Here is a 13881-nt window from a genome sequence, read left to right on the forward strand (position 1 = left end):
GTTAGGCCACCTTTCAGTTGTTGTATTTAGACCTCCGTTCTTGAGAAGCTCTGGTCTATGATTGCGTTGATGGTGCAGGGGTGAGGACTCCTTTGAGTCTTAGCTCAGCCATTAAGGCACTCATGCCTTCAGCATGGCGGTGTGGGTATAGCCTTTCAAAAGGGAATGTCTCAGGTTACGCATGTAACCATGGTTTCCTGAGAATAGGGAATGGGATGCTGCATCCCTTTGCCATGCTTCAGGAATTCCTGCGTACATTTCCTTCAGACAAGAAGTCCATGACGTATTTCACATATGCGCTTTCATCCTCTCGGCCACACTGGGAAGGGGACATCTGTACTGAAATGTGCCATACAACTGTTCTATGTTGTGACACAGCAAAAAAATAAAAAAGCTAAATAGCATGAGATTTGTCTTCATTAGACACTTATTTTCATATAGTGTTATGTATTTAAAGGGATAGTTCACCCAAAAATGAAAATTAAACCATGTTTTACTTACCCTCAAAGCATCCTAGGTGATAACGACTTTCTTATTTCAGATGAATCCAATCGGAGTTATATAAAAACTTTTCCCTGCTCTTCCAAGCTATAAAACGGTCACGAATCTGGTCTATGAACTTCCGTTTACTCACCACCAGAGGTCACTCACTCACCACATTGACTCTTGCACCACACTACTGTTGCACTTCACCTCAAACTACAATTCCCATAATCCATTACAATGACGACACCAATCTGATTTCACTGATTACACAGTTTACTTAAACCATGGACTTCCTCTTCCTCTCTGCCGAGTATTGTATAGTGTATATCACTCTCCTAGCGATAGCTACTCTACGGAGCCACTCAGTTATCATAGCCTTGTCTTTTGTGTTTTCTAGTGTTTTGATTCTTGCCCATGTTTCCTGGATTAACCCTTCGCCTTGCTGTTTGGACTCAGTTTGCACCTCTTTGACTACTGCTTGTGTACCTGGATTATCTCTCTGCCTTGCCCTGTTGGATATTGTTCGCTGATTGTCGACCCACGCTTGCCCTAGGATTACTCTTTGTCTTGTCTGTGATGTTCCTGTTTGCCATTGTATGAACCTTGCTTGTTTTGCGACCTCACCTTTTAATAAAGCCTCGCAAATGGATCTGCACGTCTCATGTCTTGTTCGCCCGTAACAGAACTGTTGGTTCAGCGTTCACTGTGGGTGTCGCGGAGGAACGCAACACCACACTCTCTCGTGTAATGGTGGCCGCACCAGAGCACACTCACAATGGCGACAACAGCAGATCTTGATCGCAAAAAGGCGGACAAAACAGCATCCCGTTCTGTCACAGCTGCCAACCACGAGTCAAGTCAAGTCACTGTTGAATCATGAATCAAACCACCTCACAGCTGATCGTCACGAGTCGAGCCAAGTCACAGCTGATCGTCACGAGTTGAGCCAAGTCACAGCTGATCGTCACGAGTCGAGCCAAGTCACAGCTGATCGTCATGAGTTGAGCCAAGTCACAGCTGATCGTCACGAGTCGAGCCAAGTCACAGCTGATCGTCACGAGTCGAGCCAAGTCACAGCTGATCGTCACGAGTTGAGCCAAGTCACAGCTGATCGTCAAGAGTCAAGCCAAGTCACAGCTGCTCCAGTCTGGTGGTCCTCTGCTCCGCCGTGGTGGTCTTCTGCTCAGGTCCGGTGGTCTTCTGCTCTGCCGTGGAGATCTTCTGCTCCGTCCTGGTGGGCTCCAGTCCCATCCGCTCCGCCCTGGCTTCCTGCTCTGCCAGCTCTGCCTCGGTCCCCGGCCACTCCACTTCCACGTGGACCTGGCCCTCCATCCCTGTCTTTTGTGTTTTCTAGTGTTTTGATTCTTGCCTGTGTTTCCTGGATTAACCCTTCGCCTTGCCGTTTGGACTCAGTTTGCACCTCTCCAGGTACACTGATAATCGTGTACCTGGATTATCTCTCTGCCTTGCCCTGTTGGATATTGTTTGCCGATCGTCGACCCACGCTTGCCCTAGGATTACTCTTTGTCTTGCCTGTGATGTTCCTGTTTGCCATTGTATGAACCTTGCTTGTTTTGTGACTTCGCCTTTTAATAAAACCTCGCAAATGGATCCGCACCTCTCACGTCTTGTTTGCTCCGTAACAAAATCATTCTGTGGGGTATTTTGAGCTAAAATTTTACATACACACCCTGGGGACATCAAAGACATATTTTACATATTAAAAGGGGCATAATAGATCCCCTTTAAAGTATGTTTACTTAACTTGAATATGTCAAAGAAGAAAGAACGTTCAATATTAATACAAACAATATCAACATGTTTTTTTTAAAGGGGTCATCTGATGCAAAAATTTGTTTGTACATATGTGTGTTGGAAGTGTGTGTACACATCCATTTCTAATTATGTTAATTTTTATCTTGTGTAACACTGAAAATGTCATGTCATGCCAACAACCCAAACCAAGAAAAATAATTTTAAAAGATAATATTAAAATGATTTTGAAAGTTGGGTCAGACTTTATATTAGGTGGCCTTAACTACTTTCTTATTGTAGTCATATTGTATTTCAAATCACTTTTGCTGCTATTGAGGTGGGATATGGTTAAGGTTAGTGACAAGTTTGGTGGTATGGGTAGGTTTAAGCGTGGGTTAAGGTGTAAGGGATGGGTCAACAATAATTTGTAATTATGTAATTATAAATGTAATTACAGAAATGAAAAAAACATATGTACACAATAAGTGCATTGTATTACATTATTAATTTCAATGTAAGTACATAGTAGTTAAGGCCATCTAATATAAAGAGGGACCAAATGTTGCATATCTATAATAACAGACAAGCAGTTTTACTCATTGAGAGATTTTTTTAGTAAGAAATAATTATCTCATAATTTTTTGCAGTCACACACATTACGAACAGTTTGTCTGAGTCATACATTAATTTGAGCAGTGAGCTTTTATGCGTGTGGCTTTGATGCATCGCAGTAAATGCTGACTATTACACAAATCTCAAAATGCTTTTATGATGCACAATTAATTTAAACGGTCAGTTATGTCTTAATAGATCACATGGATTAAGAAACTGTAATCGGTGATAGTCATATATATCATCCTCTAGTTACAGTCATTGATAAATGCAAAGCCTGTAAATTGGCTTTGGAAATTGGAATCACTTATGACGGTTACATATTTTATTTATGTATTAGAACTTATGTCATTTTGCTGGCTGGGCTGTTTTTTTTATTTTATGTGATATCATTGTTTTGCTGTGTTGGCGCCAGCCAAACATCGTATTGCTGATAATGATTTCAAGTATGGAAATATCTGCCCTTTCCAATGAACATGTCAACACAGAGTAATCTCAGACAACTTAATGCAGAGATTTGAATCAAATATGCAAACTTGTTTGATAAACCAAATTAGCCAGACATCAGTTATCAGGGTTAAAAGATCTGGGATCTGTCAGATCATCTCAGATGATGCAAAGAACGGACCCCAGGGTGGTTACTGCATGATGATTGAAATCGCTCAAATGGCTTTAAGCTATTACCTAAATAAACTGCAAAAAGATTGTTTTTTAAAACATCATGGACTGAATAGTCCTGAAAGCGCTGCAGGAGCTCACGGCGCCATCTGCAGGACAGTTAAAGCATTCAAATGATTCAAAGCGCCAAACGCGAGTAGAATCAGCGCTGAAACTTGTTACTCGACCCGGTGACTTTTTATGAATGGCGGTGAGAATTTGAGATTGCTAGTGCTGTCATAAAATTCACAACGGTTGTGATGTAATTATATAATAGGCTGTAGTCTGAAGCGCTATGTGTCTGCTGTTACAGTGCTGTTTTTTCTTTCGATTCACTGTTAGTGCTAGCTGCACTGCGATTGGTTTGAGCCGCTTTAATTTGCATTTGGGAACGCAATATTTGTCATTAGAAACGTTTATAAATCTGTTGAAGTTTCAGTGTCTCACAATCCTTCAGAAATCTTTCTAATATGCTGATTTGCTCCTCAAGAAACATTTCTCATTATTATCAAGGCTGAAAACAGTTTTGCTGCTTAATATTTTTGTGGAAACAATGATACGACTCAAACATTTGTATAAGATTTCAAAAAAAGAGAGTAGAATTAATCATTTTATTCATCATGCATGAAAGTGATAAAAAGTGAGTGAAGACATTTAAAATTATTTCTATTTAATAAATGCATTAACAAATTTATTAAATATATTTAATATTATATTGTTATCATGGTCATTAAATGTTGTTGTTTTTTTTACAGGACAATAGTATGTATTATTACAATATAAGATATATCTTTTAATGTGCTTATATATTTTTAATAATAAGTGGTGGGGGCATGGCTTGTGGGCGTGGTCAAATGTTCCTTCTTTTTTTTTTTGTCTCTAGCTCAGTTGCCTCAAACTCAATTCCTGGAGGGCCACAGCTCTGCAGTGTTTAGCTCCAACCAGCTCCAACTCGCACCTGCTTGGAGGTTTCTAGTGATGCTGAAGACCTAGATTATCTGGATCAGGTGTGTTTGATTAGGGTTGGAGCTAAAATTTACCCTGCGTTCCATTCGGAAGGGTTCATCCCTATGCCCTGATCCCTTCAAAGTGTTTAGCTTCGAATGGTTGAAGGGTGTAGGGGTCCAAACAACTGTTTCTTGAAGTGCCCTTCTGCGTCATTATACGGAGGCGGCGTCATCATACAAAGAATCAGCGCAAAGGATCATGGGCTTGGTTTGGAACAACACTTCAATATGGCGGCCATGATTGTTTTCACTCCAAAGTGCCCTTCAGAGGGCGATATATCCCGTTTGGAACACACCGTTACAGAACAGTGGCCCTCCAGGACCAGGGTTGGGAAAGCCTACTCTAGCTGATCACATGCCTGTATTATATTTTCCTTGCTTTTCATATGTTCATTTATGATTTGTTTATTGATTTATGCTTCTTATATTAATCATCATCATATATTCATATTTTTGGAGAATACTACAAATATTGCATGTTATGCACATTTCATATATGTTTGAAATATATGTCTTCTTTACTGGTGTTTGTTAGATATTGGATGAGACAATTGATGAGTGAAATTATGGTCTGTTTTACATATTCTTATTAGACATAAACACCATTTTGGGAGGATGCAAGCTTCCTGCATATATTCCTTGTGCCTTCTCTTTACTCTTCTTCTTTCTTTTGCTTTTCCTTCTCCTTGCATTCTGCTTGTATCTTACCTCTTTTAGGCTTTTCTTCTGATATTCACTACTTCATCCCTTAGATATAACAATTTGGAATATTGAGCACTTTAATATAAATTGAGTAAGATAGATCTTAATGATTTTTAAACTTACTTCCTATTATTATTTTCATGTTTATTCTTTTATTGTATTTATTTTTATTGAAGGAATTTGTTATTGCTTCTAAAAATGATCTCTGACATCTTCACCGCGTCACACGCAGACATGACAAATATGTCTGTAGAAAAACTTGAAATGACTACTTTTAAATTTAGCCATTCAAATTTGAAAACTAATATATAATCATATAAAACCTCTGAGCTCATTATCTGTAATGTGGTCACACCCTCACACAGCGCGCACTATTCAGGTAGTAGTCATCCACATGAGGCACGCGCGAACCATTAAACTCTCCCTCTCCTATCACCACCATAAAATGCCAGCAAGCTTCACCTACTTTTCACTGTTTTTAAAAGAAGACGTGCCGTGAGGAACAAACCAGAATTTACCACAGAATAACAGCGCGATCTGACACCACTTTATTCAGCAGAGGAGACGAGTAAGTACTTTATTTTTACTAAAATTAGTTATTTTTACATAAACTTGGACACATTTCACTATTTCACTTTTCCCAAACTATGTTTTTCAGACTAAATTGTGTGAATATGCTGAAATATAAGTTACACTTTATTTCGATCCACTTTAGACATTCCATGAACTATAAGTAACTTTGTAACTACGTGTCAACTAATTCTCATTAATTTGCAACTACATGTCTACTAACTCTCAAGAGTAGACTGTAAGGTTAGGTTTAGGGTTAGTAGAATAAGTTGACATATACTTGCAAAGTTTCTTAGTCAGTATGTTGTATGTTGTGGACCCATCAAAATAAAGTGTTAGAAGATATTAAACAGACAGTCTACTAATACTCTAATGACTGCTAGTTGCCATGTAGTTGCAAAGTTACTTACTGTTAGTAGAATGTCTAAAGTGAACTATCAAAATAAAGTGTTATTGAAATATAACAAGTATATGCCTATATAAGGGCTATGTATGTCATTAAGCAACTTTTAATTAGGGTAGAGAGGAGTAAAACACCCCCCTACTGTTTTTCTCAAAATAACCATTAGATAAAGTCAAGATACTTTTTTTATTATTGCTACTGCATTGACAATAGTGTCGTCACACTGGTGATGTATCTGACAGAAAACGGGTTTCACAGTAGGCTAAAGGCCTTTACACACTGCCTCTGGAACTTTCGTCCGTCATAAATATATAGTTATATTTTCATAATGATAGAATTTTTTTCTGTCTGTGGGGTAAAACGCCCCCACAAGGCATGGCTTAATTACTGTAGTTACTCTGTTCTGAACATCAAATCCTTTGTTTTTCCATCAAATATATTCTAACTAATTGGTTAAATAAAAATATTTGGAGTTTATATTTAAAAATTACCTCAGGTTAGCATCAGGTAGCTAGTTAGCTAACCAGTTAGCATCAGCTAACAATATTTTTCATTATAAGTTTGTAATTTATAATTAATGATTATATTATTGTTAATTTTAGGCTAAAACTTTTGAATATATGTTAAATTATACTTTATTATAATTCTGAACACGTTCAACTTTTGTTTCACAGACAAAAAAAATTACACAGTCCCTAAGGGGGCGATTTCCCCCTACTCTTCCCTACATCGAAATGTCCTACGAAACGAGGATGTAAATCGTATGCTCTCTAATATATAATTTAATCAAGATATATAATATAAAATGAATGTTTATACTTGTTACAAGCATGTTTAGACCAATCTTTACTGTGAAACACTTTGTGAATATCTGCTCAAATGTAGATGTTTATAATGTACTAAACAATAAAAATTTGTTTCTAAAACATTAAAATACAAACATTTTGTTTATGTAATGTGTTATAAAGCACGTGTGTGTATGACAGTACACAATGATGTTTTTGTTATGAGTGGGCAATGTTAGTATTCAGGTAATACTTTACATTAAAGTTACATGAATAATAATGCACTAATATCTTATTATATGCACTAATTATATTTACTTCAATATGAACTCATGATTAAGACATGAGCTAATCACGAATCAGTCAGGAGCTATCCTTAACTACAGTTGGATTCATGAATGAATATCGCAGGCTTAACTACATTTTAGTACATGTTTGATAATTAATGCATAAATGAACATTTAGGGGTGAACTAAATCAAACAGTCTCTGTAAGAAGGAATAGTAAATATTCTGACTTTCAAATAAATGTAAACAATTTAATATTGTCATAATTTAAACTATTGAAATCTAAAACTGTGTCATAAACATTATTTTCAGTGATCCTCCTTAAATGAAGAATTAATTCAGTTAATATGCCACTGTTAGGCCTATGCTCATTCTGTACCCCTGAGGGCCAAGTGTAACATGTGGGGACCACATGCACATATTGGCTGGGTAGAAGCATCTGGTCTGTTATAACATGACAATATGTGATTTTCTTGAATAATGTTTACAAAGATATGTTTTTTATTGTGAAAATAGTTTTCTTGCTCTTTTTTTATCTTGTGATTCAAGGAATTTGGATTCAACAAAGGACAAGCACTATAGTGTGACAATGGGAGCATTCTGGATAATAGTGTTTTTCACTACTTTTGCTATTCATCTGACCCTTCCTGTTGACTGTCAGGTAAATGCGCCCAACAGACATTAGACAGAATGCACAAATGCAGACATATCCATGATATCTTTAAAATATCTAACAATGCATGCATAAATTACCTGAGAAATACTTGAGATTGAACGCTGCTCTTTATATTCATGTTTACGCGAAAAATTACTGTCCTTTTGTTCTATCCTTTAGTTTGAATTTGGGGATCTAATTGCATTTAATCGAACATCCAAGCTCAATCCAGATGTGACCTTCTACATGCACTGGGCTGTGTATGTGGGGAAGGGGAGAGTCAGTGGGTTGGAGAAAATAAAAAAGGGTGATGAGGACGTTTTCCATATCACTGGTAAACTGACAACTTAATGGTAGCATTTCATTTGCAAAAATGTAAATGACCGTGTATGAGTACATTTGGAGTACAGGCTAGTTTACATTGAAATTTAGGAAATTGTAATGTTTTCTAATTTTGATCTCCACTGTATATATCCAGCAGAACTACAAACCACCCTTAAGAGACTTAATGTTGAATAAAATAATATAAACATTGAACTATGTGCAGTAATGTCATTCCTTTTATTTAATTGGACTTGTGATTTAATCATGAACTGTGTTTAATCATATTTTCTCTGTTAAAAGGTTATGTCTTTCCCAAGGGTTCTGACTGTATATTTGGAAAAATGAATGAAATCTCAGGTAAACCATGGAAGTTTAACTACCTGGATGGTCAAATTAAAGTAAGATCTACTGATGATATGAAGAAAGTCATAAAGCAAATACACAAAAATTGCTGGATTTGGAACTTGCTTATGAACAACTGTGAGCATGTAGCCACTTACATTCGCTATGGGGAAAAACACTTTGAACAGGTAAAGAATGTGTTGTCACAGCTGTGATTTTATATATATATATATATATATATATATATATATATATATATATATATATATATACACATATATATATATATATATATATATAAAACGAGGACATGTAACACAAATAACTTATTAAATCAAGTATTAATGTGATTATATAAATAAAAATATATTGGTCTATATGTACACGTACATCATATTTGAATGTTGTTCTCCACAGATTGGTGCCAGATCTGCTGCTCTTTGCAAACTGAAGTTACCAACTTTTACTTATGAGGGTGAAGAAGAATTATAGTGGCAAATAATCTCTTTCTTCATGATATGAAAACAACTTTCTTTGTTTCTTTTTTTTTTTACTTCTCTGAGTGTCTTCTTAATGTTCATAGTTAATGGGATATTCACTGAAATAATAAACTGTATGCAACTATCATGTCTGCTGTCATAATTTGACATTTAAAAAAAAAAAAAGTATGCAGTGGGGACTGCAAAATCCTCATTGTTAAATGAATGCTGCTCAGTATTTAGACTTTATTAATCCCCAAAGAAAAATGAAGGTGTTAGAGCAGCAACAGAAAAACAAAAAGAGAACATTAGACAACATAATCAATCAGTCAATAATCACAGGAATCTTAATATTTATGACCTAATTAACACAGTAACTCAAAAACACTTCTTTTCTCTTGCACACAGTACACCTTCAATACTCTTACATTACATAACCATCAAGAAATGCCAAAACATTAAAAGCAAAAATAAATAAACAGCATACCATACATATATACAGTGTGTGCATATCGATTTGTGTTTACTTCGATTATGACTTTAGGCGGATTAAGGTAATTAAAAATCTCTGTTTACATGGTAGACTCGTATTCAGAGTATTGTCTTAATCGTATTAAAATCAGAGTATTGATGTCCATGTAAATGTAGTCACGTAAAGTCACATTTACCTCAGGAAAGACATTCATTGCCTACATAAACTCAATAGTAATACAGTCAAAAAATAACTATAGAGAGAAGCATTGTTTTACATTCATTATATTTTAATTAATTTGCCACCTTCATTTTTAATGTTTGTTTGAAGAAATCTGTCATGGGAATGTGCAGGGAGACTTCAGATATAAAAACTTGTTAGAAACTTGTTAGTTTGACTTGTTAGAAAATGTTTAGTCAATGAAATTATGGCGTGGTGGCTTCACTTGTTATGATGTCTTGAGCAATTATTTTTTTGTCTTTTTTTACGTCTAACTGGTGCAACGGCCCCTGATCTTTAGCAGACATCTTCCAGACGTACCTGTGCTATCTGGGGGAATTAATAATAGTCGTTTATTTGTATACTGATAATAAAATGTTTGTACTCCAGTCTAGTGATGGGTGCTCTCGAAGCACTTCTTCATGAAACTTCAAAACTTTTGTGACTCATTTGTTTCGAAACAGTGTTTCGAAGTGTGTATCAAAAGGACAAAGTCACGTGATTTCAGTAAACAATCCTTCATTACGTCACAACTGTTTTCGAAACGTTTTGAAATTTCAATAGATTGTCATTTGGGGGGCGACGATCGCTGTAAACCCATGAATCATCCCCCAATGGCGGACCATTGTACCAGCGTCTATGGTTTTTGCCTGATCGGATCAGTTTCACCAATTTGTAGACATTTTTAATGAGACATTTGTGTAATTAAAAGGATGAAAAGTAGTTATAGTCTTACTGGCCTCTATATAGAAGCTGTCCATAAAACAAGCAAAGCAAGCCCTGCAAAATACTATAAAATATTTTAAAAACCACATATCATACAGACACTTCATATTTAATGGTATTTTTATTATATTTAATGTATTTTACACACTTTTGACACTCACTAGCATGTAGTGTTTTGAGCGCTTCGAAACAGTGAATCTTTTTGCAATGCAATTGGTCAACAGATCAAACGGAGGCCTCAAAGTACACAGAAACCCTATTGAAAAACCATGAAATGGGAAAGGAGCTCAGTTTCCAAATGGACATGAGAGAGAGAGTCATGAAGAGAGGGCAATAGTATCCATCTGCAGACCTGCAGCACCAGCAGCTTCAGAACCGCAGCCACAGAACCGGAAGTGAGGGGCGGAGCTTATGTTCTTAACAGAGCAGCGCCACCTAGCGTAATTAGCTTTTATTTCACAAGAAACGTCATATTTTATGCATGCTTGCATGTTGTAACAATGCCTTAAACATTTTAAAACATGAACTATATACAATTATAGTACGCACGGTTATTCTTTTCATTGTATTATGCAAGTTATTTCCTGTTTATGATATTAAAAATAATGCTAGGGACTCATTGGCATTTTATATGAAATATACTGTAATCACAAGAATCAGTCGTGGCCTAATGGATCGAGGGTCGGACTTTTAACCTGAAGGTTGTGATTTCGAGTCTCAGGTCCGGCAGGGATTGTAGGTGGGGGGAGTGAATATCCAGCCCTCCCTCCACCTCCCTTGAGCAAGGCACTGAACCCCCAACTACTCCCCGGGAGCCGCAGCATTGGATGCCCACTGCTCCAGGTGTGTATGCGTGTGTGCGCACTTACATGGATTAAATTATGATTAAATGCAGAGCACAAATTACAAGTGTGGGACACCATACTTGGTCACACGTCACGTCCTATTTCCTAAATGAAAACTAAAACATTTCAATAAAAAACACAAACAAACAAACAGTTTATCAACTGAACAATTTACTATTAGGCCTATTTTGCTGTGACAATCCTGCATAAATTAAAATGAAAATATACTAAATGAACAACTCCCTCTTGGGCACATTTTGTCATGACAATCTTGCAGTAATTCTAAATTAAGATGTATCAAATGAACAATTTAATCTAAGGTTCATTTTGTCAAGACATTCCTGCAAAAATAGCTCCATGTCATCCCTGAACACAAAATTATATGTGAAGGGAACTCTGGAAGATTCAGTTTGTTCATGGAGATTGTTGGGGGCAGAAGGGGGTGCAAATGTAATGGTGGACTGGAGGAAATGTCCAGTATCTACCTTTCAGAGAAAACCCCAAAGTTCTCCAGAAGGATAAGGGTCCACCATCTCCGTATGTTTGGAAGGTCACACTGGAAGACAAAACAGAAAAATCTTGAAACATAATTTGCTACAACATCATAAATGTTAGTTACTTTAACTGATAATTACTTACAGATGTAAAATCAAAGGGTGCTCCCAAGATAAGATGTAGAGCATACTGTAAAACAACAAAAAATAAGAATATTCTCTCTGTAAATGCCAAACAAATAATAACAAAATACTTCCTTGTTCCTTTTTTAACAACTAAATAAATCACACCATAATTAGTTTATTTATTTCAAAATAGAATTTGTCTCACCATCAACATGAAAACTCCACAGTCCACACCACCAATCTGTTGGGGGATATCGTAAAAAGGAGAAGCATGCCATTAAATCTAAGGGTTTGACACTTTAGCAGACTTATAACCAACTTTGTTTTTCAGTAGCACCCGTGTTCCAGGTGCAAATTTGGCTGTCATCTTACTGCAACAAAAATACATAAATAATAAACATATTTGCTAATATGCTAAGTTTGTATACATACAGTTTGAAGCTCTGAATCCATGCAAGACACATGCTGCATTCACGTCAAGTCGTAATTACTGTGATTTTGAGATGACAACACGTGACGTTCTACTTGGAGCTGTTCACACCATTGGACTCGGACCCAGAACTATCAATGCCTAAATATATTGTCTAATGAATCTGAGGTGGTCAGGTGGTACAAGTCGTAGCTCTCAGAAAACTCCCACTTCACAAGTTGTAGTTCTACAAGGACGTGAATGCATTTTACAAGTTGATACGTCATAAATGTAATTACGATATGGCATGAATGCACCTACAGCAGTCAACAGTATTATTTTTGTACATAAAAAAATGTTTGTAGCATATCTACATTTTACAGCATGATCAGAAAAATTAAGAGAAGAGACAAGAAAGGTGTGGAAAAAAAAAAAACCCACAAAACCAATGAACACAGAGCATCAGCCTTGGATGGGATCAAAATCTTCAAGAACGACAAAGAGTTAACCAGCCAAATCACCAGCTATTCAAACTAAAAATAAAGTAAAAAAAACAATTCTCATATCTCACCCAGCTCTTTCATTAAGGGTTTCCATTGCTCAACACACATACTCATTCTGAGTCTTAAACTGTGCGTTATTTTTTCTTTATCATAGATTTCTCTCACTGTCTGTAAGCATTCCTCAAAAGTCTTTGCTGCAGTTAGGAGTATTCGTAGGAGGTATCTTCTCTTCTCACTTTTTATTAAATCTGTCTTAACTCCCAAGATAGCTATTAAAGTGTCTCTGGGTAAATTAACTTGAAAAATTGTATTAATGAAACCAAATACATTTGTCCAGTAAGGTAATAAAATAGGGCATTCCCAAAAGATGTGTATGCACGTTGCTACTTGTTCTCTACACTCCCTCCAACAAGCACTAGATTGACTTGAATTAAATTTGGCTACGATTTGGGGCGTTCAAAAAAAAATGATTAGTCACCTTCCAGTGGTATTCTCTCCAGATTCTACTACACGTTATATTCAATGTGTATTTGCATGTATTTCAGTCCAATTCTCGTCAGATATCACTACCTTGAGCTCCTTCTCCCATTTTAACTTAATATACTGTGTGTTGTCTTTCTTCATGTCCTCCAGAGCCCTGTAATTGGTCTAAGGATCTTATTACCATTCTGAACATTAATCAACAGTCTCAATTGCTGATGGGGAAGTTTTTAACATTTTCCAATTTGGATGTTTAAAAAGGAAACTTAGAATCTGGAGATACCTATAAAAAGTCCTAGGGAGATTGAATTCAGTAGCAAGTTGTTAAAATGTTTTAAGTGAATCCCCTTCAAATAATTGGTGGACATATTGCAATTCCTTTAGTGCTCCTACTTTGAAGCCTGAATCCATTTTCAAGGGAGTTAAGTTCTTTTTCTGCGTTATTTTTGTTAACAAAGAAAACCCCCTAGGAAGATTGTAAATCTTGTGGACCTCTCTCCATACCAAACAAGTAACCTCTGACCATTCCCAGTTTATACATAC

This window comes from Barbus barbus (genome assembly GCF_936440315.1).
Source record: "Barbus barbus genome assembly, chromosome: 39".
Taxonomy (NCBI): Eukaryota; Metazoa; Chordata; class Actinopteri; order Cypriniformes; family Cyprinidae; genus Barbus; species Barbus barbus.